Consider the following 27943-nt stretch of genomic DNA (forward strand, 5'->3'; position numbering starts at 1 on the left):
TTTATGACTCACCAATACCATTATTTCTACAAGGACTCCAGTGGATCTGCACCTCTGGTGGCCCACCAATACCGTAATCTCTACCAGGACTACAGTGGTCTGCTCTGTGATGACCTACCTACCAATATTCTTCAAAACTTCGACTGGCTCTGCTGTGGGTTTGCTCTGTTGTGGCCCATTACCTGTCTGCATGTCAAGAGTCAGCACTGTCTTTCCGTTGGAAGGACAACACTACTTCTTCAAGACTGCATGGAAATCCACTACTTCTGTGTGCAATTTCTTTTACTAATGAGACTTTGTGAAAAAAAACTGTAATTACTATTATGATGAATGATCAGGACTATCTTTATGGACTGTGAGAAAATTTTAGCTTTTCACCAACATTGTATCAATAAGTGTGTGCATTTGATTTCTTTGTTGTTGTAATTATGAAAAATTTTATCAAATCATTATTGGCCACTGCCCAAAACAATTTGTAAAATTTTTTGTGGGGAGCATGGGGGCTATGTAAGTAGGCTGTTTATGTTTTCTTATCGGCAACGTTACGTAGGGCTCGGTATGAAAATCACTGGCTGTGCTGTGTGCAGTCTGTAGCTAGTTTACATTGTTGTCTGTCATTGTAGTGTTGGGCAGCGGCAGCTGGATGTGAACAGCGCGTAGCGTTGCGCAGTTGGAGGTGAGCCGCCAGCAGTGGTGGATGTGGGGAGAGAGATGGCGGAGTTTTGAAATTTGCAATACTGGATGGCATGAACTGCTATGTATATTATGATTATTAAGGTAAATACATTGTTTGTTCTCTATTAAAATCTTTCATTTGCTAACTATGCCTATCAGTAGTTAGTGCCTTCCGTAGTTTGAATCTTTTATTTAGCTGGCAGTAGTGGCGCTCGCTGTATTGCAGTAGTTCGAGGAACGAAGATTTTTGGTGAGGTAAATGATTTGTGAAAGGTATAGGTTAATGTTAGTCAGGGCCATTCTTTTGTAGGGATTTCTGAAAGTCAGATTGCGTTGCGCTAAAAATATTGTGTGTCAGTTTAAGCACAGTCTTCTATAATTTTTCTAAGGGGACGTTTCAAAATGAAAATTAGTTTTTAATATATCACATTTTTAAATAGGACTAAAATGTATAAAATAATACTTTTTAGCCTCATACAGTTTCCCAGCCCCATAGACCTACATATAATCCTGAAAATTTCAGACTGAGAATTTGATAGCTATGAAAATATTTGTAATATTTAAAACGAAAAAGTGGGGCACATGCAATAGATAACAGTATGGTAATGAAGTGAACTACTCATGCATCAATTAGTAATGAGGTTAACTATCCACGTATCAATAATGTATTGCATGCACCCAATGGATTTCGTTTTAGATTTAACAAATATTTTATAGCTATTAAAAATTCACAATCACAAATTTTCTAGGCTATCCGTATGAGGTAGGGAATCTGCTAGGAGAAATTTTTTTATACTTATTAGTCCGATTTAAAAACGCAGTACATTAAAAATCCATTTTGAAACATATATTCGTCTGCTTTTCAGTCTTGCTTGTGTGAAATGTTTCAATCGATTTCAAATATCTTGAAGAGATTACTACAGAGACAGGTGATAAATTTCAGGTCGAATCATGTTTTTCTTCACCTGACGCAATCAATATGTTGTTCCTCCTACGTAAATCTCGCGAAAAGACCGCGAAGGTAAAAATTACAGCGATTCAATCTCGGATGCTTATCAACAATCGTTCATCGCACGAACCATTCGCGACTGGAACAGGAAAAGGGGGAAACAACAGTGGTACACAAAGTGTCCTCCGTCACATACGAGCCAAGAAAGCGAGTTAATATTGCACTGCCATCCAGTTCCGAGCTGTTTAAAATTTCAAGTCTCTAGCTCATCGGGGAGTCAGATTGAAACCAATTGTAAAATTTATATGGGAAAGACAACGAACAAGAAAACAATCTAATAAAAAAGTGGTAAAATAAGTGAAAATATGAACTTCTCAATCATCCCGTGAAGCGTTCAAGAAAAGAACAGTGTGTTGTCTTCAAAATGGAGAAATCAAATTTCGAGTACTAGTCCGGCACACGTCTTCTCGCATATTTTCATACGTGACATTTGCTGTGACAAATTTAGTCAGTATTTTTCTCAGTTCAGTATCTTATTTACTCCATATATATTGTTTGTTTGATAATAACGTGTTTTTCAAAGAAGCGTTTCTTGCGTCTTGCGTAACGAAAGAAAAATTTCAATTATGAATGTGTGTGAAAGGACTTTTTGAAAGACCGAGGTTTTCACTCTCTCTGCCTACCATTTTCTTCGCAGGGTGATATTTCCTTACTGAGCTGGGCAGTTCTAAATTATAAACTGAAAAGCGACCTCCAAGTTCTTTGTGAATATACTATTTCGCCTCTGTCTCCAGCAGTTGATGATGTATAAAATACTGCATAGAAAGACGGCCAGATAGAAAAGTGTACCTTCCTGCTATTCTATGCGAGTCTTCACTGACGCACATTTCAATGGGCTTTCGCTGCGATTCTGGGTTAAGCGCTACTACGTCGCTACAGCGCACGTTTTCTGCTGTTTTTCGAGCTTCGTATTTACCGTGAGGGCGAGTTTCCAGGAAATGCTGTAGCACTCTCTAATTCGCCGAACATCCTCTCATCGTTTCCGCTTAGGTCTTCAAATGTTTTTCTGCTTTAACACTGTATACGCTTGACCTTAGCATATAAATAACAAGTTTTATGCGTCTTCATTAATTAAAATTAAAAGACGCAGCGTTTCCTCCGCTGTTTATCCTTTTCTTCCACGAGAGACAGCTCCTGTTATAAATAGTCTTTTTTAATACGTAAGACGCTTTGCTAAAAATAGAATGAACTTCCTTTAAGTCTCGTTTCACAGCACGCTCTAATTACACGCTAGAGCGCAATGAAATGTTGTCGACATAGTCTGAATGATCGACATTTGTAGCGAACGACGCGCAGGCTATCGACCGCGATTGACTTTTTACCCGTCGTAGCAATATTGTGAAGACCATTTAATTTGTAATTTTGGACCTCCGTCTCTAAGGCCTGTTTTATAGAACTTCCTCCACGACCCTGTTTCTCTTCCATAGGTTAGGATTGACGTGTACTTGTTTTTAACTCCTCTCTTTGTCTTCGTGTTCTACGGTTTTGACATGGACGCGTATGACCCTCGTTGTTTTTTCGCCCTAAAACAAAACAAACTGACTTGCGTCGTTACCAACAATTTGCGCCAGTGCATAACAGATAGTGATCGTCTGTTATTTTACCCAGTAAGTTAGTGCTGCTGTTCAAGGTTCAACTCCTTACTGCGTCAACCCCAACCGCGTCTTCCGTTGTCTCGTCAACCAGTTCCACGCGAATATTAAATTGATACCGCTAGGAAGAGTATGGCCCTATTTTGCACGCTACCGTTCTTCAGTTCGACCTAATTGTACACCTTTAATGGCCTCGTCTTAAAACCGTAAAATCTAACGTCTCTTTCGTAGTACAGGGTGTTTAAAACATGACTCCAAACTTATTGATAAAAACGTACTGAAAACATGGGTTGCATTGCACAACACTTGCAAAAGCTTGAAGCTTTACGTATGATATTACAAATGCCTTAAGTGTCCATCAGCAGCAGCGCGAACAACGTCTAGACGATAGCTAAATATGTCATAAACTTTACACAATATATCTGCTTTTACAGAGTTATGGCGGCTTTCTTCTGTTCTTCACTTCTTTTATGTCACGAGGTAATGGGGGGATGAGCATACTTTCCTTCACATGTTGTTGTTGTTGTTGTTGTTGTGGTCTTCAGTCCCGAGACTGGTTTGATGCAGCTCTCCATGCCACTCTATCCTGTGCCAGCCTCTTCATCTCGCAGTACCTACTGCAACCTACATCCTTCTGAATCTGCTTAGTGTATTCATCTCTTGGTCTCCCCCTACGATTTTTACCCTCCACGCTGCCCTCCAATACTAAATTGGTGATCCCTTGATGCCTCAGAACATGTCCTACCAACCGATCCCTTCTTCTGGTCAAGTTGTGCCACAAACTCCTCTTCTCCCCAATAGTATTCAACACCTCCTGATTAGTTAGGTGATCTACCCATCTAATCTTCAGCATTCTTCTGTAGCACCACATTTCGGAAGCTTGTATTCTCTTCTTGTGTAAACTATTTATCGTCCATGTTTCACTTCCATACATGGATACACTCCATACAAATACTTCCAGAAACGACTTCCTGACACTTAAATCTATACTCGATGTTAACAAATTTCTCTTCTGCAGAAACGCTTTCCTTGCCATTGCCAGTCTACATTTTATATCCTCTCTACTTCGACCATCATCAGTTATTTTGCTACTTTAAGTGTCTCATTTCCTAATTCCCTCAGCATCACCCGACTTAATTCCACTACATTCCATTATCCTTGTTTTGCTTTTGTTGATGTTCATCTTATATCCTCCTTTCAAGACACTGTCCACTCCGTTCAACTGCTCTTCCAAGTCCTTTGCTGCCTCTGACAGAATTACAATGTCATCGGCGAACCTCAAAGTTTTTATTTCTTCTCCGTGGATTTTAATACCTACTCCGAATTTTTCTTTTATTTTACTGCTTGCTCAATATACAGATTGAATAACATCGGGGATAGGCTACAACCCTGTCTCACTCCCTTCCCAACCACTGCTTCCCTTTCGTACCCCTCGACTCTTATAACTCCCATCTGGTTTCTGTACAAATTGTAAATAGCCTTTCACTCCCTGTGTTTTACCCCTGCCACCATCTAAATTTGAAATAGAGTATTCCAGTCAACATTGTCAAAACCTTTCTCTAAGTCTCCAAATGCTAGAAACGTAGGTTTGCCTTTCCTTAACCTATCTTCTAAGATAAGTCGTAGCGTCAGTGTTGCCTCACGTGTTCCAACATTTTTACGGAATCCAAACTGATCTTCCCCGAGGTCGGCTTCTACCAGTTTTTCCATTCGTCTGTAAAGAATTCGCGTTAGTATTTTGCCGCCGTGACTTATTAAACTGATAGTTCGGTAATTTTCGCACCTGTCAGCACCTGCTTTCTTTGGGATTGGAATTATTATATTCTTTTTGAAGTCTGAGGGCATTTCGCCTGTCTCATACATCTTGCTCACCAGATGGTAGAGTTTTGTCAGGGCTGGCTCTCCCAATGCTGTCAGCAGTTCTAATGGAATGTTGGATACTCCCGGGGCCTTGTTTCGACTTAGGTCTTTCAGTGCTCTGTCTAACTCATCACGCAGTATCATATCTCCCATTTCATCTTCATCTACATCCTCTTCCCTTTCCCTAGTATTGTCCTCAAGTACATCGCCCTTGTATAGACTCTCTATATACTCCTTCCACCTTTCTGTTTTCCATCCTTTGCTTAGAACTGGGTTTCCATCTGAGCTCTTAATATTCATACAAATGGTTCTCTTTTCTCCAAAGGTCTCTTTAATTTTCCTATAGGCAGTATCTATCTTACCCCTAGTGACATATACCTCTACATCCCACCGAGCGAGGTGGCGCAGTGGCTAGCACACTGGACTCACATTCGGGAGGACGACGGTTCAATCCCGCGTCCGGCCATCCTGATTTAGGTTTTCCGTGATTTCCCTAAATCGCTCCAGGCAAATGCCGGGATGGTTCCTTTGAAAGGGCACGGCCGACTTCCTTTCCTGTCCTTCACTAATCCGATGAGACCGATGACCAAGCTGTCTGGTCTCCTCCCCAAAACAACTCAACCTCTACATCCTTACATTTATCCTCTAGCCATCCCTGCTTAGCCATTTTGCGCTTCCTGTCAATCTCATTTTTGAGAAGTTTGTATTCCTTTTTGCATGCTTCACTGCATTTTTATATTTTCTCTTTTCATCAATTAAAGTTAATATATCTTCTGTTACCCAAGGATTTCTACTAGCCCTCGTCTTTTTACCTACTTGATCCTCTGCTGCCTTCACTGTTTCATCCCTCATTACTACCCATTCTTCTTCTGCTATATTTCATTCCTCAATTCCTGTTAAACGTTCCCTAATGCTCTCCCTGAAACTCTCTACAGCCACTGGTTCTGTCAGTTTATCCAGGTCCCATCTCCTTAAATTCTCACCTTTTTGCAGTTTCTTCAGTTTTAATCTGCTTTCATAACCAATGGATTGTGATCAGAGTCCACATCTGCCCCTGGAAATGTCTTACAATTTAAAACCTGGTTCCTAAGTCTCTGTTTTACCATTATATAATCTATCTGATATCTTCTAGTGTCTCCAGCCCTCTTCCATGTATACAACCTTCTTTCATGATTGTTGAACCAAGTGTTAGCTATGATTAATTTGTGCTCTGTGCAAAATTCTACCAGGCGGCTTCCTCTTTCATTTCTTAGCCCCAATCCATATTCACCTACTACATTTCCTTCTCTCCCTTTTACTACTACCGAATTCCAGTCACCCATGACTATTAAATTTTCGTCTCTCTTCACTATCTGAATAATTTCTTTTATTTCATCAGACATTCCATCAATCTCTTCGTCATCTGCGAAGCTAGTTGGCTAGGCGTGGGCTTCGTGTCTATGTAGGCCACAATAATGCGTTCACTTATGCTGTTTGTAGTAGATTACCCGCAATCCTATTTGTTTATTCATTATTAAACTTACTCCTGCATTACCCCTATTTGATTTTGTATTTATAACCCTGTATTCACCTGATCAGAAATCTTGTTCCTCCTGCAACTAACTTCACTAATTCCCACTATATCTAACTTTAACCTATCCATTTCCCTTTTTAAATTCTCTAAGCTACCTATCCGATTAAGGGATCTGACATTCCACGCTCCGACCCGAAGAACGCCAGTTTTCTTTATCCTGATAACATTCCCTGTATGCGGTATAAATCTTCGATATGTCCCCCTTGAAACACCAAACATTTCGGTTTCTTTTGTTACGGAAGCGCCCAGCATACCACATTCATCAGTGTGCACAAGTTCTTTCTTTCGCAACGACATAATTAGTGCCGGCCGAAGTGGCCGTGCGGTTAAAGGCGCTGCAGTCTGGAACCGCAAGTCCGCTACGGTCGCAGGTTCGAATCCTGTCTCGAGCATGGATGTTTGTGATGTCCTTAGGTTAGTTAGGTTTAACTAGTTCTAAGTTCTAGGGGACTAATGACCTCAGAAGTTGAGTCCCATAGTGCTCAGAGCCATTTGAACCATTTGAACATAATTAGTTCTCACCATGCTGTGTATTGAGAACACCACACAGGGGCCGCTCATGGTTAGATACAACAAAGCAGCCTGCAGGATTAGTTAGCATCGGTATTTATGTTCAAGCATGCACTTCTCTTGGCGAATTCCATATTTTGCCCAACACTTGTCAGTACCTGTAGGTGTAAGTTCAGTAGCAACGGCAGTTTATCACATGGTCTTCAGTACCTCATTTAGTCTTACGGCCCATCTAACTCCGGAATTAAATATGCGTGTAGTACTGTATTGTTGCGTATTAGCAGGCCAGCATACCTGACAGGCGATCGCGATGTTGGCTTTTCACAGCTTGCCTAAATCACTCAGGCGAGTGCTTTCGGTTGAAGGAGGTACTGTCGATTGCCTTTGCTGAACTTTGTGCTGCCGAAGTAGTGTGATTAATAAAATGTACACACAGCAAAAAACATTTTGCATCACCCCGATTTCCAGAACACCTGAAGACAGACGTTGACTGTGGATATTGTGTCACAGACACAGTCCCTTTGACTGTTCAGAGGTGTCACTAAATCCGCCCACAGACGTAATCAACCATGCATGAGCAGCGCCTACTGGACGGAAGGGGTCTGACAGCCGATAAGTTCCAGTCATTTCACCAGGAAGGAGGTACACGGCTAGTGTTGTCTGTAGTTCAACCATGCCTAGACCGTCAATATCGCGGTTCGATCGCTTCCGCATTGTTACTTTGTGCCAGGAAGGACTCTCAACAACGGAAGTGTCCAGGCGTCTCGGAATGAACCAAAGTTATGTTGTTCGGACATGGGGGAGATACAGAGAGACAGGAACTGTGGATGACATGCCTCGCTCAGGCCGCCCAAGGGCTACTACGGCAGTGGATGACCGCTACTTACGGATTATGGCTCGGAGGAACCCTGACAACAACGCCACCATGTTGAATAATGCTCTTCGTGCAGCCACAGTACGTCGTGTTTCGACTCAAACCGTGCGCAATAGACTGCATGATGAGCAACTTCACTCCCGACGTCCATGGCGCGGTCCATCTTTGCAACTACGACGTCAAGCGGCGCGCTACAGATGGGCCCAACAACATGCCGAATGGACTGGCATCACATTCTCTTCGACGATGAGTGTCGCATATGCTTTCAACCAGATAATCGTCGGAGACGTGTTTGAAGGCAGCCCTGTCAGAGTGAACGCCTTAGACACACTGTCCGAGTGCAGCAAGATGGACCTTCCCTGTTGTGTTGGGTGGCATTATGTGGGGCCAAAGGACGTCACTGGTGGTTATGGAAGGCGCCGTAACGGCTGTACGATGCGTGAATGCCATCCACCAACTGGTAGTGCATCCATATCGGCAGCATACTGGCGAGGCATTCGTCTTCATGGACGACAATTTGTGGTGTCACCGCCAGACACCACACTTGCTAGGTGGTAGCTTTTGTAAGTAGGCTGTTTATGTTTTCTTATTGGTAACGTTTTTGTTCTATATGAAAATCACTGGCTGTGCTGTGTGCAGTCTGTGGCTAGTTTGCATTGTTGTCTGCCATTGTAGTGTTGGGCAGCGGCAGCTGGATGTGAACAGCGCGTAGCGTTGCGCAGTTAGAGGTGAGCCGCCAGCAGTGGTGGATGTGAGGAGAGAGATGGCGGAGTTTTGAAATTACATATATTATGACTTGTGATGATATTAAGGTAAATACAGTGTTTGTTCTCTATTAAAATCTTTCATTTGCTAACTATCCCTATCAATAGTTAGTGACTTCCGTAGTTTGAATCTTTTATTTAGCTGGCAGTAGTGGCGCTCGCTGTATTGCAGTAGTTCGAGTAACGAAGATTTTTGTGAGGTAAGAGATTTGTGAAAGGTATAGGTTAATGTTACTTAGGGCCATTCTTTTGCAGGGATCTTTGATAGTCAGATTGCGTTGCGCAAAAAAATATTGTGTCAGTTTAACCACAGTCGTATACAATTGTTCTAAGGGGACGTTTCATACTTTTAAATCGGCCGCGGTCCGCTAGTATACGACGGACCCGCGTGTCGCCACTGTCAGTGATGGCAGACCAAGCGCCGCCACACGGCAGGTCTAGTGAGACTTTCTAGCACTCGCCCCAGTTGTACAGCAGACTTTGCTAGCGATGCTACACTGACAAATACGCTCTCATTTGCCAAGACGATAGTTAGCATAGCCTTCAGCTACGTCATTTGCTACGACCTAGCAAGGCGCCATAGCATTTGATAATTATTATTGTGAAGCCTGTACCGTAACGAGAGATGTTCTACAATTGTGGATTAAAGTTAAGTATTCTACCAGTTACTCTTGTTTTGCTAGTCTTATTTCTCTGACCTGTTCCAGACCTCATGCCAGCCTGCGTGAGTTTAATCGCGTGCCTTTCGGCTTCCTCCAAACTCCGTGAATTGGCTCCTGCCAATTCACAACACAATTCGCTCCCACATCGTACACATCTTGTGGATGACTTCCTTTAGGATAACGACATCGCTCGACTAGAGTGGCCAGCATGTTCTCCAGACAGGAATCCAATCGGACACGCCGGGCATACATTGAAATGAGGCTGTTTATGGACGACGTGACCCACGAACCACTCTGAGGGATCTAAGCCGAATCGCCGTTGAGGAGTGGGACACTCTGGAGCAACAGTGTCTTGATGAACTTGTGGATAGTATGCCACGACGAATACAGTCATGCACCAATGCAAGAGGACGTGCTACTGGGTATGAGGTACCGGTGTGTAGAGCAATCTCGACTAACACTTCTGAAGGTCTCGCTGGACGGTGGTACAACATGCAATGTGTGGTTTTTATGCGCAATAAAAAGGGCGGAAATGATGTTTATGTTGATCTCTTTTCCAATTTTCCGTAGAGGTTCTGGAACTCTCGAAACTGAGGTGATAAAAAACTTTTTTTCATGTGTGTATATCACAATACACTGACGGGAAAAATATTGCAGCACCAAAAAATAACTAGTGGAGAATAATGAAATTTCGGGAATACGTTTGTCTTGCTAACATTTTTAGGTGGTTATCATTTCAAGATGTAACGGCGAGATAAGCCATTGTAAATGTGAAATGTTGGTACATTACCGTCCAGTGTAACTGCCAGAATGTTGATTGAGTACAAGCACGGAAGCGTACACGCATTGTGTTGCCCAGGTGCCGGATGTCAGTTTGTGGGATGAAGTTCCATGTCTGTTGCACTTGGTCGGTCAATAGGGGACGTCAATGTTGTTTGTGGACGATGTTGTTGTTGTCGTCCGATGACGTTCCACATGCGCTCGATTGGAGACAGATTTGGTGATCGAGCCGGCTGTAACCTCCCCCTCACTTATCGTCCTTAATGACAGAGAAAAATTAAACCGCGTGTACCTATTGGAAATTTGGGAAAAGCAATCGTCACCGAAGTTAATCTGTCGGTAAAGAGGGAGGAAAGGGTTACATCTAAATGAAAGGAAAAATGCTAATGAAACAGGTGGAAATTAATTTTGAAAAGGGGTAAATTTAATAAAGAAAGTAAATGTGCGGCCGTTACGTTAACAATTAACTAGCGATATTTAGATATTTGAGATTTGGGGGAAATTACGGTCGCCAGTCCTAAGGACAATTACTATAGTAACTGAAAAAGAAAGGTTATTACACATATAATTAGCACTAGAAGTGTGGCAACTGAAGGTTGACACGTGTAGTGTGAAAAACTGAAAGTTTGTCAGACGTAATAATTTTCGCTACACTCTGACTTAATTTAGCAAAAGAATTAATAAAACAGGAAAATCGAAAGTTAATTTAGTGAGTGAAGTTAATAGTGAGCTTTCTTTCTGAAGCACATCGAAATTCAGTAAAATACGGTTAGTCTTGGACTACCTCAACAATCATTTCAAAAGCTACTTGAATCTATGCAATTTAGAAAGAAGAGATTTAACTTTGAACTTGAATTAAATGATTCTGAACAATTAACAATAGTAAAATTTAGTACGTACCAAGCTGAGCTGCAGTCACAGGTATGCTAAAATACGGTAACAAAACTCGCACTCTTAATTCGTGCTTGTGTAATCTAAATATTGTAGCCAGCTATGAAAACTTTAACTGAACTTTGAAATTAAAGCAGTGAAATGCTATATTATTATTTTAATGCTGGCGTTTGAATTTCAACGACACTCGGTTTCATTCCAGAAAAGGAAGGGACCCTGCTTGGTAATGCAACTGGGACAATGAGCAACAAATGTTCACGCTAAGTTGCTGTAATTATAGTTACGAAAATGGTACAGTTTGAAAAGCTGAGGTCTGCCATACAGTACTAAAACTTTACGTGCTCCCAGTCTTCCTTGTTGGTTGATTGAAGGTTTGAAGCCGTCGATCGAGGAGGTGGCGACAGTCACTCATTGTCGGCCGTCGCTGTTGCAGAAGCTGGATGTTGGCGCGCCTTCTTCTCGACACGGTGACCAGGCTAAACGGGCTCTTGATGTGCGCCAGCTAATGCTTCCCGTCCGCGACACCATGTCAGAAACTATCATCGGAAGTCGAGCGCAATTACATGCTGCCAAACCCCGAAAGTGCGACAACTCGCGGGAGCTTCACACAACACACCTGCTCCACTCGCTACTTCAGCCAGACCCTCTCTGCTCAGCCCGCGCTCCACGCGGCAGAGTTAACACCACCAAAGATCCTAAACACTCTGGTTCTCCACATGACCTATCGACGTATTCGTTCGATAGCATAGTTTTCCCTAGGCAAGACCCAGCGTAAAAATACAAATAATAGTTACAAAACAACCAATTATACATCGACATAAATGCATATATATATATATATATATACAAACAGTAAAACAACTACAATATATAAAGAGACAGAAATGTCATATATTCAGGTAACAAAATTAAGGAAAACAAATTTATAGTACAATAGATGGAAATAGGAGGATATGCATTTCCGGCGTTACAAGGCCAAGGCAACATTTCGACTCTCTGTACAGCATGTTGGGTTGAAACAGCGGTATGTGGGTGAGTGCTGTGCTTTTTTAAAACATCTCTTAGAATGCTGTTCACGTACGGGAGCACAACAGGTCGAATCATAAGCCCGATTCACAAATTTGCAGTCAGCGTGGGTGGTATAACCACAAGAGTGCTCCTGTCGTCATACGAAATCGCACTCCAGATCATAGCTCAGGGTGTGGGTCCAGTGTGTCTGGTACGCAGACAGGTTGGTACGCAGGCCCTCAGCTGGCTCCTTCTGGCCAAAACAAGGGCATCGTCGGCACCGAGGCAAGACTAGTTTTCATCAGAAAACACAACAGATGTTCAACCTACTGTAGGGAAGCAGCCTACTCACGCCTTATAAAATTCACATCAGTCTTTCCATTGTGTGCCAGCCTAGTCCGCTGTAACTAGCTATGACGTCATACATGTTGCGCAATACTTTTAAAATCAAGTAAATAACCTGAAACGTTTCTGGCATGTTAGGAGTAATACTAAATCAATATGTGTTGAGTATCAGTTCAATAACTTTAACCATTTTCAAAATTTGGACGTTTTTCTGTAAGAATCATTGGCGCAACAGAAAAGAGCTAGAGACTTAAAAATTTATATTTAGATTCCTTTTTCATAATAATTTAGTAGAAACAGTACTTTGGATCTCACAAATTAAGATTTTTGTTGAAATTCAATATTTTCTGGTTTATGTCTTAAAAATTAAGGAAGCAAGATAGATTAAGTAGGCTAATAAATAAGGCTAGGATGTTTATATTTAAGTAGTATGGAGATCTGCTATAATCATAAAGATGTGAGAAGCTTCAATTGAATAACTATATAACTATAGCGATAGCGTATCTCCAGAGGGCAAGTTCAGAGCTCGTCTACTGCCTGTAGTGTAATTAAATTAATTCTCTCGCCCAAAATATTTGACTTAGCCACGTCAGACTTTTATTATGATTACTTACCTGTGTGCTGATTGCACATTTAAATTGAGCGCTTCATCGGCCATCAGCAAAGGAAGCGATGATTTATTCAATAACTTAATGTGGTGCATTACTAGCCCAGCGGCTAGTTGGGAGAGCCGATTGGATCGGGCGTTCCCTTAGCCGTCCGCACCGCGGCTTTATATATAAGAACGCTGCGCGAGCAAGTAAGGTCCCAGTTCTCTCCAGACACTGATTAGCACACCACCTGTGCCGGGAGTCGCGTCGCGTCGGTATCATTGCTATAAACAGCCTCGGATGCCGTAATAAGTTACTCGGGATACGCGTAACCATGAAATCGTTTTCGAGTGAAGTGTTAATTCTGGGATGACTTTAATGATCTATCTGCGTATGTCGTATTTTCACGTGCCGCCGCGGGACAGACATTCTAACATTATTTTAGCGTGGCGTTTGATGAACATTATCATCAAATTATGGCGAGCATTCACTTAAACATTTAATTTGAACAGTTATAGTTGCATCAGCGCATTAGACTCTGAACTGCTCTGGTAGTTGGATTGTGTGGATCCTTTTTTTTTTATCTGTGACTTTCAGAATATAACGAACGTTTTTTCACGATCGTTTTTGATTATGAATCCCAGACAATCTCCTAATTCCTCAGAGCTATAAGCTGTAGCTATAAGTGTATTTCTCAGATGAAGTGGGCCCTATGAAGTCTAATTACAGGCTTCACGTTTTGCTAATCACTTTCTGGTTGCCAAAATTGTAGTTAGAGAGCCAGTGTTGATAATGGCAAAAGACAGCATAATTAATAGGAATATTTATATAACAATTAATTCCACCCGCCGCCCCACATATGGTTAAACGGCAGGGAAATGCAGTGTTTCTCCAATATATAATACGAGGGTCGGTCAAAAAGTAATGCCTCCCATTTTTTTTCTACTTAAAGAAATTAAGTTAAGTGAAAAATTTGAATTTGGCGCCATTCCTCAAACCTTCTTCTGCAATCCACTGCAGTAGTAACTTTCTGTGTCAACAGGTGGCAGCACAGCAGAAGTTTGTAAGATGGCCGACATCGATGTTCGTTTGAGACAGCGTTGTGTGATTGAATTCTTGAATGCAGAAGGTGAAACGCCCATACGCATTCATGAAAGACTGAAGAAGGTGTATGGTGTTGTGACAGTGGATGTCAGCACTGTTAGACGATGGGTTCGTCGTTGTAAGGAAGCTGAAGGGCAAACACCTTTGACTGACGAAAAGCGGAGCGGCAGGCCGGTGAGTGCAGTGACTCCACACAACATTCAGCAAGTTGATGACATCATTCGTGGTGACCGTCGGGTGACTGCAGATGAAGTGTGTCGCATTATTTCTCTTAGTAAAGGCAGTGTGATCACGATTATTAAACAATTGGGGTACTCAAAAGTTTGTGCACGGTGGGTTCCAAGAATGTTAACCGATCAGAATAAAGAGGCAACGAAAACAATAGCCTCCCAACACTTGCAGCGCTTCCGTTTGGAGGGAGATGAGTTTCTGAAAAAAATTGTGACCGGGGACGAAACATGGGTGCATTTTTTTGAACCCGAATCAAAGAGGCAGTCAATGGAGTGGCGTCACACAAGCTCGCCGAGGAAGAAAAAATTCAAAACTGTGCGATCGGCAGGGAAAGTTATGGCAACAGTTTTCTGGGATACAGAGGGTGTGATTCTGGTTGATTTTTTGGAGCAGGGATGCACAATAAATTCTGTTCAATACGTCACAACCCTCAACAAACTTAAAGCACGTCTTCAGCGAGTTCGCCCAACAAAATCAATGGCAGATGTTCTTCTTTTGCATGACAATGCAAGACCACACACCAGTCGTCACACCTCTGACGAGATTGTCAAAATTGGATGGGAAGTTTTGCCTCATCCCCCATACAGCCCTGACCTGGCACCATCAGACTTCCATCTGTTCGGGCCACTAAAAGAAGCTCATCGTGGGATTCATTTTGAAGATGAGGAGGCCGTCAAAACATCCGTGCGTCAATGGCTTAGGAAGCAGAGCTGTGATTTTTACCGTGCTGGGATACATGCCCTTGTTCAAAGATGGACCAAAACTGTAGAGATGGGCGGAGATTACATTGAAAAATGACAAAATGATCCTCAATGTTGTGGTTTTCAACCTATGTAATTGCATTTAAATTTCCTGACAATTAAACGTAGAAAAAAAAATAGGAGGCATTACTTTTTGACTGACCCTCGTAGTTGCATCAGTGCATTAGACTCTGAACTGCTCTGGTAGTTGGATTGTGTGGATTCCTTTTTTTTTTATCTGTGACTTTCAGAATATATCGAACGTTTTTTCACGATCGTTTTTGATTATGAATCCCAGACAATCTTCTAATTCCTCAGAGCTAAAAGCTGTAGCTATAAGTGTATTTCTCAGATGAAGTGGGCAGTATGAATTCTAATTACAGGCTTCACGTTTTGCTAATCACTTTCTGGTTGCCAAAATTGTAGTTAGAGAGCCAGTGTTGAGAATGGCAAAAGACAGCATAATTAATAGGAACATTTATATAACAACTAATTCCACCCGCCGCCCCACATATGGTTAAACGGCAGGGAAATGTTGTGTTTCTCCAATATATAATAACATTAAATTCCAACCAGCCGCTCCACAATTGGTGCATCGGCCGGGAAATGCATTCTTACTACATTACAATTCTACACATTTACAATAACAGAATAAATTCCACCCGCCGCCCCACACTACCCTACAATGAGCTTTCACTTGACTTCAATGAAGTTGCAAATGGTGGTGGTATGTAGTCAGTGGATTGCACACTATAGGGCACCTGGGTTGGAGCTGTCCTTGAAGTAACAGATACTGTGGCGCCAAATGCTGTTCAAATTGCTGCTCCATGTGCAGTAAGATGCGCCAGAGCTATATGCCGGACACGGTGGTCTTCCCTCTCAGTAAAGGTCGGGACACACACGTCCGGGCCGTGTCAGGGCCGAGCGTCGGACGAGTGACGGCCGTGCTGCGGTCCGTTCCTGCAGGGGCCACACGTGACCGGGGCACGTCCGTGTCTTTGTTGTTCCTTGTAGCGACTCGGACGCGGTGACCTGTGTTTCTCTATGTGAAAGCTGTAAAACATGTTCACTAATTTTCATAATAGTGGATTAGGACTTGTAGCACTTTCTTTAGACGAAAAGGAAAAAGAACGAAGGCAAACAAGGAGAAGAGATTTATGGACCACAGTGCCTGGCAAACAAGACCAGTACAGGGAGAGTTTCGAACATTATTTTGTCATCTCATCTTTAGTTGGAAAGCACGCAACAATACAGGCCCGAAACAACTCAGGAAGTCTCTATTGGAATTACAAAAAAACATATTCCATTGTGCTTCTTGCTCTGGTTGACCCATGTTATAATTTTATTGCAATAGACGTGGGAGTGTACGGAAAAAACTATGATGGAGGCATTCTAGTAAATTCAAACCTTGGAAAGTCATTGGAAAACAATATGCTTAGCGTCCCAAAGAGTAAAACTTTGCCCGGAACTGATGTTGAACTTCCAATGGTAATTGTAGGCGATGAAGCTTTTCCTCTCAGAACATACTTGATGCGACCATATCCTCGAAGGAACTTAACAAATGATAAGGCTATATTGAATTATCGTTTGAGTCGGGCAAGAAGAATATCCTAAAATGCATTCGGTATATTGCAATAGAAATTTCGATTATTTAGAAGAATCCTTCAGGGAGATCCTAATAACCCTACAATGATTGTGACGGCTGCGTGTGTCCTGTACAACTTTATTCGAAAAATGGAAGGTTATAGGGTGCCCGAACACAGGATGGATCAAAAGGAAACTGCTGAGGGATCCGGAAGATCATCAGATCTTCGAAACCTACCTCGAATTCGTGGGAGATCAACAGATGCTGCATTTGCTGCACGAGAACACGTCAAAAAATTCCTGAATTCTCCACAAGGGACTGTGGAATGGCAAGAACATGTCGCCTTGGCAATGTAACGATGACATAAACCAAACATCTGTTTGTAAAATAAAAAGTAAATAAATATCTTTCGGGTATTAAAACTTGTATAGTTTTTATCTTACCTTTGGCTTGTAGATCTGTTGCAATTGTCTTCCAAACTCTGTCTTTGTACTCGATATTCCTGTAGTTTTCACTTCCCTGATCGTAAAGAACAGGAAAGTTACGAACTTCTTTTATTAGTCGTTCCACATTCGTGTTTTGTACGCAGAACAGTCTTGCGCAGTTGCACAGCTCACAAGACAATTCTAGCGTCAGGCCGTGTCCGTCACGTGAAAAATTAAACACGGCGAATCCCGCCCGGCCCGGCCCCGGCCCGTTGACGTTCCCCGTGCACGGCCCGGTCAAGTGGGGCCCGCTGCATTTGTTCTAATGGTGTATTTCGTTGTCCGGGTGACGGCCGATATTCGGACGTGTCTCGGCACGGACACGGTCCGGACATGTGTGTCCCGACCTTAATGCCACATGACAGTCCGGAACCACGACATCTTGAGTCCGTATATTCTCGTGAGGACCGCTGCCAGCAGTCATGTACGGTGACTCCATTCCTCCCAAGCCCTTCTGCAATATCGCAGAAGGAACATACAGCTTCTCAAAGCCCTGTTACAAGGCGTCGTGAAGCTCAGTGAGGTGTTGACAATGTCATCTTAGTCGCCGCATAGCCATTGTTGACTAACATCAACTCACCACGTCCAACTGCAAAGTTAACTGACGCTCACGACCGTTACAGCACGTCTTTGAAGTTTTTCCATCAATGTATTTGTGCTTAACCTCGGCGAAGCTATACCCGCAAAAGTCAGCCTATACCTGAGAGCTCCTAAAATCACAATCCTTGGCCTCTTGGGGCTTGTGATATCTCTCACCCAGTGACTTAGTCCGAGTCAGTGCAACTTGACATTTGTTTCCTTACGTAAGGCATTGCGGTAGTGAAGGAATACTCGTATATTTGAACATCGCGTCATGAACCTTTGGATTTGTGATCTGAGAAATACCCATTCAAACATCAAGCACAAAATGTTTACCAAAAAGTGACACATAGTTGTTAAAAATTTCTTCAACTTACGCGACAGTATTCCTTATTCGATTTACATCATATTAAACACAGAGGAGCCAGATCAAAATTAATACAGATCAGAGGTGTCACCATGTAGTTTTCTATCTAATGAGAGTATAATACGGAGAAAAAGACGCGTTATCCTCATCTGATAAGTGAGCCGCCCCTCAGAGTTGTTTGATAGAGCAGCCAGTGCTGTTTAAAGACTCGAAAGAAGGAATAGCCTCGCAGGACGATAAGTTGAAGATAGACGAACTTACACGTTTCATACTTTCAGAGTTTATGTTTCTTCAATGGTGCGACAAGAGAGCAATTTCACTGGTTCAGAATTACCGAAAACCTGGGTAGAAAACTATGGTGAAGAAAAATTACACAAATACATAAAACAAAAATCTATCGAAGGAAACTGCTGAATATGAAAACCAAAGTTGCACAGATCATAAGGTATCTACAGGTACAATTAACTTCATAATTATATATTTGAATTCAATCTAAAGCATAAGAAAATTAGTTAGATGGTATAGTAGATGCTTAAATGTAACAATTAGGTCTGTTACACCGTTTCATTCGTAGCTCAACAAACATTTGTTGGAATATTTTCGTAACGATGTAAAAAAAACATACACAAACTTACACACACACACACACACACACACACACACACACACACACGCACACAACTTCATTATGGATTGGGATACGTTGGAAATTTGACCCTGTATTGTATTTTTACCATTCTTACTGCAATGCTTACACAAACAACACTGCATTTAATTTTTACAGCTGCGTGAACGTTTTCTTGTCCCACCGCAGCGATTAATTTAACTACAAAAAAGATTTCAACTATTAATTCCCATTCATTTTAAACTTTTATTCGTTTGGATACCAGCTGTCCGACAAAAACGTGAGATACGTGGAATTGGAGAAAGAAACAAAATGCAACATCACAGGTTGAGAGGGTTATTGTAGTGGTTACAAAATCGAGTCACATTTACAAAGAATTTGGAAGTGTCAGTTCACTTATCACTATGAAGATCCACCATCTCTGGCCTAGTTGCATGGAGTGATCGTTTGAGAAGGGTGCCATAAGGCCGTTGTAAGACAGTTCGTGGGCACACGTGTCGCGCATCGACGGGCATTGTCCTGCTGGAAAAGAGCGTCACGGCACTGCCGCATCAGAGAAAATACATGAGGACGTAGGATGCCCGTTACGCACCGTTGTGACGGTACCAGCCGTGACATAAAGTCACAACCGATGGCTTTCCACACCAAGACGCCAGGAGCTACACTGCGGTGCCTCTTCAAAACATTGGAACTACGGGACCTCTTCCCAGGCCGCAATCATTTCGCCGATGATGGTCATCCAGCGTAAAGCAGAACAGTGATTCGTCGCCGAACACAATACGGTGCAACTCGTGGGCACTCCATGCTTTCGGTCAAGGCATCGGTCAAAACGCAGTCTTTTTTGTTGCTATGTCAGTGGCAACCAACATTTGGGACGATAATTTCCGAGTCTAAACTGTTGCAAGTCTCCGACCAATGGTGCGGGATGACACAGGGTATTCCAGGGAGTCTCTAATGGCAGGCGCGAGTGTGAAGGTCTTACTATATGCATGGTGCACGACATGGCGATCCTCCCTTGGGGTGGTCAGACGCGGTGGACCGCAACGTTGACGAGGAGCATACCTTCCCTCTCGTTCCAACTCAGTCCAACTTTGGATCAGTGTGACATCCACATTTCCCACCGGTCTGGTTATTGTGCGATTCGACCATCTGGTCAAATAGAGACCCACAATGAGGCACCTTTCAAACTCCGTGTGGTGCTGATAACGCTGTCTCACACGACTGGTCCTTCACAGTGACCAATGAACAGCTGATGCGCAGACCAGGTAACAACACTAACACTAGCAACGACAATGCACTCTGGTGGCCTTTCTATCTGTCACTGATAATTACAACTCCGATCATTTACACAACAACCAATGCTGTGTATTTATACGAAACTACATTCACATCTGGCGATGTCTTCTGGGTGTTTCACTTTATTCTCATACACTATATTTTCTATAAAATTTTAATTAATACATGTGTGTTATGTATACAAAATGTTATTAAAGCATCTGAGAAACGCATGTTAACATTTTTGAGAAATGGTTTATACTTTGAGAGGAGCGAACTTAACAAAGTAGGGCGTGGTCAATAGTTCCATGTATACCTGAGAAGAAAATTTGTGCTCTCTCATTAAGTGGAAAATATTGCGATAAATACAGTGAAGTCTTTCTAAGGGCGCAGTTTGCCACGAAAGTTTTCGCTCATCTCCGTAAAAGGAAGAGTCCTGTCGAAGGCGTGCTTATTATAATTGAAGTGTTGGCAGAAGAGCCAACACTGTGTTGCTAGAGGAGGCCGAAATGCACGCGTTTAATTACACGCTGACTGGCGTGAGGTCTGGAACAGTTAAGGGAATTAATGGTAGCAAATAAAGTACGTAGTTGATATAATACTTAACGTTAATCCACAATTGGTGTACATCGCTCTTGACGGTACATGTTATAATCTCAATATCAAATGCTATGGCGCCTTGCTAGGTCGTAGCAAATGACGTAGCTGAAGGCTATGCTAACTATCGTCTCGGCAAATGAGAGCGTAGTTGTCAGTGATCCATCTCTGGCTAAGTCGGCTGTACAACTGGGGCGAGTGCTAGGATCTGTGTCTAGACCTGCCGTGTGGCGGCGCTCGGTCTGCAATCACTGATAGTGGCGACACGCGGGTCCGTCGTATACTAGCGGACCGCGGCCGATTTAAAAGCTACCATCTAGCAAGTGTGGTGTCTGGCGGTGACACCACAATAATCACTAACTCATTTGGACAAAGGATGGAGACTGGAGTCGACAACAACCTACTGCAAGGAATCGTATCAACAAAGGGATATTAAGGGAACCTTAGATAACTTAGATCTAGGTGGCCGGACGGCCACGCAAACGACGATATATCCGAACAGAGCTCCCGTCACCTTGTTCGGTAAACTGCAAAATAGTGCGAATCACAATTCTTTCAGTTATAATGGCGGATAAGGCATCAGATCCGTAGTTACAGAGCCAACCACAGATAATCTGTACTTTTCCAGATATATGAAAAATTTTGAAGTTTAACAGGGTGTTAATGCAGCAGTTGCTGAGGAGGAAAGAATGTAGCATTGTCAGTTGCGTCGACATCGTCTTCGGTAGGGGACGTTATGTCTACCATACAATACACTTCGACGTCTAAGAAAGCACACATGATTTCTGACGTAAGTCAGTCATCGGAGAGTGTTTATCTAATGAGCGAAATACCTTCAGTCTCGAGCCTCATCATTAAACGTTCAAGATGGAATCAGGCTGTCTGAAGCAGCGGTTTACAACACTTATTGCCCCAATGCAAATCTTGTCGTCGGAGAGTAGTGGTCCAGAATGAGATTTTCACTCTGCAGCGGAGTGTGCGCTGATATGAAACTTCCTGGCAGATAAAACTTTGTGCCGGACCGAGCGCTTGCCCGCGATAGGCAAAAGGTCCCGAGTTCGAGTCTCGGTCCGGCACACAGATTTAATCGGCCAGGAAGTTTCGGAGAGTAGTGGTATCAGAATTGGCCTTCAGTTACACAAACTCAGGTTGGCTTCTGAGACGTAGATGCAGATGTAGATAACGCATCAGATGGTACACCAGCCGTAGTCTACACAACAGGGAGACGAGGCGGTAGTTAGTGCTTCGTAGTACAATCTTCCTATTACGCTCTTTGCAATGGGACGGAAAGCATCCGCCCACTCGGTGTCACCTAAAATTCTCGTCCCTATCTTTGGATTGCAAAAGTATCAGTTTCGTGACGTATCTGAAAAACCAGCTGCTGCAGGGATGTGTTAGTGGCGTGGCAGTTCCAAGAAATAACACATTCACTGGAATTCCAAAGGTTTTTATAGGATTAAACAATTACTATAATGATATCTTGTTTCCACTGAATAAAACTTCTAGCGGCTTTGCTATCTCCCTGACGAATATTCAAGATATTCAAAATTGCATGACGTGCTATTTTTAGTGACAACCAACAACTTCTCTCCGTCTAACGTCGTAATATCCCAATAACGACAAATATAATGGTGTCACCTCTAACAAATGGTTCAAATGGCTCTGAGCACTGTGGGACTTACCATCTGAGGTCATCAGTCCCCTAGACGTAGAACAAGCTAAACCTAACTAATCGAAGGACATCACACACATCCATGTCCGAGGCGGGATTCGAACCTGCGACCGTAGCAGCCACGCTGTTCCAGACTGAAGCGCCTAGAACCGCTCGGCCACAGCGGCCGGCTCACCTCTAACAATTCATTAACTAACTCCTCCTTGCGATGACGATAATTACTCAAGACTTCCTAGGCAGTAAGTACTGCGTAATTGATTGAACTGAAAAAATTACCTTTATTTAATTAAACAAACGATTGCCTTATAAATTTTTTATTATCATTTCCTTAAGTGAAGAAACAAATATTTGCCATCTATTCCAGTCTTCAAAAAGTAACTAATCTGCTACCCATTGAAACAGTTCCCATGTATCTAAGTAGTGACCAAAGATAATATTAAAGGCAATCAGAAACTGAACACCGAATAGCACACTAAACTACGGTCGTTAGTAAACATCACCACCTCGTACCTGCTTATTCTTCTCTAACAACAGTACAGTTTGTCGCAGTGCTGCACCCAATTACGGCGCAAGACAGCACTTACTATTAGACAAGCCACCTGAAAATTTATCATTTTGAAAATTCTGTAAAAGCTTTCGATTGAAAATTTAGTTTTGTCAGAACCTGACTGCTGTTTGTACCTATTAACTTTAAAGTCACAGAGCTGTTCCATTCACTGTCGGCCGGAGTGGCCGAGCGGTTCTAGGCGCCACAGTCTGGAACCACGCGACCGCTACGGTCACAGGTTCGAATCCTGCCTCGAGCGTGGATGTGTGTGATGTCCTTAGGTTAGTTAGGTTTAAGTAGTTCTAAGTTCTAGGGAACTGATGACCTCAGCAGTTAAGTCCCGTAGTGCTCAGAGCCATTTGAACCAATTTGTTCCATTCAGTAACAAAGCTCAGAATTGTGTGAACCAAACTAAAGATATTCCTCATGTATTTGCACTCAGAAACTTAAACATAGCATTAATTTGCAATGTTCAAACTGGGTATACCGTGAGATTCGCTTTACTACAGGAACTTTGTGGTGAAAGTCAAAACAATTCTGTTATTAATGAAAATAAAACTTGTATGTACTTCGAAGAAGCTATGAAAGCTGACTGTTATAAATGCTAAATTATTTAAGTTGCTGCAATTGTAAAAATAAGTTCAAGTCAGAACTGTCATCTTTCACTTAGTTTCGAGATAGCAAATCTACAACGTTTCCACTTACAGTTAATCTAAGAAAATGTACACTTTGCATGAACTTTGAAAGAAAGTGAAGCACCACATTTACTGTAAACATTAAAAATGCGCGCATTTGAAAATAGCATGTTTTAATGGAATTTCCGTTAAGTAAAAGTTACTTCACTTGCTATCAACGCAAGTCGTAATCTTGTTAACACAGAATCTTCCTGCTTCAGCAACTTTACAAAAAGTTTATTAGCACAACTACATAAATTAAGATGTTTCAGCGTTCAAATCTGTTCTAAAACACGATAGAAGATAGTTTCTTTAATGGTATACACCTGTATTCATACTGTGGAGTAGCGCTGGTAATCAAATCCTTAATGAACCAAATATTCAAAGTACGTTATATACTCACAAATATACACAGTATAAAGGGGTTAACAGTGTATACTTCAACTAAAAAAGCACACATAATGTGTGATTCTCTGTATACTACCTAAAGTTAATCGAAACTTGAATCATCATCGTCTTATACAGGTAATTTTATATACTGAGTAGCCCTTGCTTGTGATGGACGAACATCACGAAGTTTGCACTCATTTGGAGTCGATCATAAATTTGGTTTCATGTTGTACCAACCACGTCGTAATGGCCAGTTTTCTTTCTCTGGATATGGTGTAGCGTGCAATTATTGTTTCATATGTTACACGTGATTTTCGGCCGACTGGAGCTGGTAATTGTAGTTTCGAGCAAAACACGTCCACCTTTCATCTACTCTAATGTTATTCTCTTCTCAAAGCACAGAGTAACCACAGCCTTAGGAGAGCACACGACACTGTCCTTTCGATCACTGCTCTTATGCGGTTCGTCACCAGTTACTGCTTTTCAGCAATGTTCTTCACGTAGGTCACTGTTCAGTCTTCCACTGTATGGCTACGACTGACTACTGCCTACTAATGCTGGCCATGAGCATTTTCCACCTCCCCCAGACGTGCAGCAATATTAATCCTAAGCACAGTAAGACAATTCATAACGTTGTACAGTCGTAAAATCTTTGGTATCATTCTACGCAATTCTACGGTTTTAATTTTTAGTGAAAGGTAACATATCGAGAATACAGCTTTACAAGTATTATAAGATTTTAAAAATTGCTAAACAAGTTCAGAAACAAATTTTATAAAAAAAATACAAATACACTGAAGAGCCAAAGAAATTGGTACACCCGCCTAATACAGTGCAGGCCTCCCGCGAGCACGCGGAAGTGCCTCAACACCACGTGGCATACGTGGCACAGATTCGACTAATGTCTGATGTAGTGCTGGAGGGAACTGACACCATGATTCCTGCAGGGCTGTCCTTAAATCTGTGAGAGTATGAGGGGGTGGAGGCCTCTTCTGAACAGCACGTTTCAAGGCATCGCAGATATGCTCAATAATGTTGATGTCTCGAGAGTTTCGTGTCCAGCACATGTGATTAAACTCAAAAGAGTGTTCCTGGAGCCACTCTGTAGCAATTCTGGACGTGTGGGGTGTCGCATTGTCCTGCTGGAATTACCCAAGTCCATCAGAACGCACAATGGACGTGAATGGACGCAGGAGATCAAACAGGATTCTTACTTGTCACCTGAGAGTCGTACCTAGAGGTTGGGTTCCGTATCACCCGAAATGCACACGCCCCACACCATTACAGAGCCTCCACCAGCTTGAACAGCCCCTTGCTGACATGCAGAATCCATGGATTAATGAGGTTGTCTTCATACTCGTACACGTCCATCCGCTCGATACAATTTGAAACGAGTCTAGTCCGACCATACAAAGTGTTTCCAGCCATCAACAGTCCACTGCCGATGTTGACGGGCCCAGGTGAAGCGTAAAGCTTTGTGTCATGCAGTCATCAAAAAAATGTTCAAATGTGTGTGAAATCTTATGGGACTTAACTGCTAAGGTCATCAGTCCCTACGCTTACACATTACATAACCTAAATTATCCTAAGGGCAAACACACACACCCATGCTCGAGGGAGGACTCGAACCTCCGCCGGGACCAGCCGCACAGTCCAGGACTGCAGCGCCCAGACCGCTCGGCTAATCCCGCGCGGCTGCAGTCATCAAGGGTACACGAGTGGGCCTTCGGCTCAGAAAGCCTATATCGATGATGTTCCGTTGAATGGTTCGCACGCTGACACTTGTTGATGGCCCAGCATTGAAATCTGTAGCTATTTGCAGAAGTGATGCACTTCTGTCACATTGAACGTTTCTCTTCAGTCGTCGTTGGTCGCGTTCTTGCAGGATCTTTTTCTGGCCGCAGCGATGTCAGAGATTTGTTCGGCTGGATTCAGGATATTCACTGTACGAGGTGCATTCAAGTTCTAAGGCCTCCGATTTTTTTTCTCCGGACTGGAAAGAGATACAAACATGCGCATTGTTTTAAAATGAGACCGCGTTCATTGTCAATACGTCCCAGAGATGGCAGCACCGTACGGCAGATGGAATTTTATCGCCAGTGGCGTGAATGAGCACTGTTTTAAATACTTAAAATGGCGACGTTATCCTTACTTGAACAGCGTGCAATCATTCGTTTTCTGTATTTGCGTGGTGTGAAACAAATTGAAATTCATCGACGGTTGAAGGAGACATGTGGTGATGGAGTTATGGATGTGTCGAAAATGCGTTCGTGGGTGCGACAGTTTAACGAAGGCAGAACATCGTGTGACAACAAACCGAAACAACCTCGGGCTCGCACAAGCTGGTCTGACGACATGATCGAGAAAGTGGAGAGAATTGTTTTGGGGGATAGCTGAATGACTGTTGAACAGATCGCCTCCAGAGTTGGCATTTCTGTGGGTTCTGTCCACACAATCCTACATGACGACCTGAAAATGCGAAAAGTGTCATCCAGGTAGGTGCCACGAATGCTGACGGACAACCACACGGCTGCCCGTGTGGCATGTTGCCAAGCAATGTTGACGCGCAACGACAGCATTAATGGGACTTTCTTTTCGTCGGTTATGACAATGGATGAGACGGGGATGCCATTTTTCAATCCAGAAACAAAGCGCCAGTCATCTCAATGGAAGCACACAGATTCACCGCCACCAAAAAAATTTCGGGTAACCGCCAGTGCTGAAAAAATGATGGTGTCCATGTTCTGGGACAGCGAGGGCGTAATCCTTACCCATTGCGTTCCAAAGGGCACTACGGTAACAGGTGCATCCTACGAAAATGTTTTGAAGAACAAATTCCTTCCTGCACTGCAACAGAAACGTCCGGGAAGGGCTGCGCGTGTGCTGTTTCACCAAGACAACGCACCCGCACATCGAGATAACGTTACGCAACAGTTTCTTCGTGATAACAACTTTGAAGTGATTCCTCATGCTCCCTACTCACCTGACCTGGCTCCTAGTGACTTTTGGCTTTTTCCAACAATGAAAGACACTCTCCGTGGCCGCACATTCACCAGCCGTGCTGCTATTGCCTCAGCGATTTTCCAGTGGTCAAAATAGACTCCTAAAGAAGCCTTCGCCGCTGCCATGGAATCATGGCGTCGGAGTTATGTACGTCTGCAGGGCGATTACGTCGAGAAGTAACGCCAGTTTCATCGATTTCGGGTGAGTAGTTAATTAGAAAAAAAATCGGAGGCCTTAGAACTTGAATGCACCTCGTACAGTCATGAAATGGTCGTGTGGGAAAATCCCCACTTCATCGTTACCTCGGAGATGCTGTGTCCCATCGCTCGTGCGCCGAATATAACACCACGTTCAAACTCACTTAAATCTTGATAACCTGTCAGTGTAGCAGCAGTAACCGATACAACAACTGTGCCAGATACTTGTTATCGTACACAGGCGTTGCCGACCGCAGCGCCGTATTCTGCCTGTTTACATATATCTCTGTATTTGAAGCACGCCTATACCAGTTTCATTGGCACTTCAGTATAACATTACACACAGGAAATCCTAACTTACTTTTATTGCAGGGATGTATTCAGCATACTGCGACAGTAACAGGGCATCGGGCCAAGTAACTGGAGAGACTATTCAAACGCGTATGTACGAGGTGCATTCAAGTTCTAAGGCCTCCGATTTTTTTTTCTAATTAACTACTCACCCGAAATCGGTGAAACTGGCGTTACTTCTCGACGTAATCGCCCTGCAGACGTACACATTTTTCACAACGCTGACGCCATGATTCCATGGCAGCGGCGAAGGCTTCTTTAGGAGTCTGTTTTGACCACTGGAAAATCGCTGAGGCAATAGCAGCACGGCTGGTGAATGTGCGGCCACGGAGAGTGTCTTTCATTGTTGGAAAAAGCCAAAAGTCACTAGGAGCCAGGTCAGGTGAGT

Source organism: Schistocerca cancellata, chromosome 5 (genome assembly GCF_023864275.1).
Source record: "Schistocerca cancellata isolate TAMUIC-IGC-003103 chromosome 5, iqSchCanc2.1, whole genome shotgun sequence".
Classification (NCBI taxonomy): domain Eukaryota; kingdom Metazoa; phylum Arthropoda; class Insecta; order Orthoptera; family Acrididae; genus Schistocerca; species Schistocerca cancellata.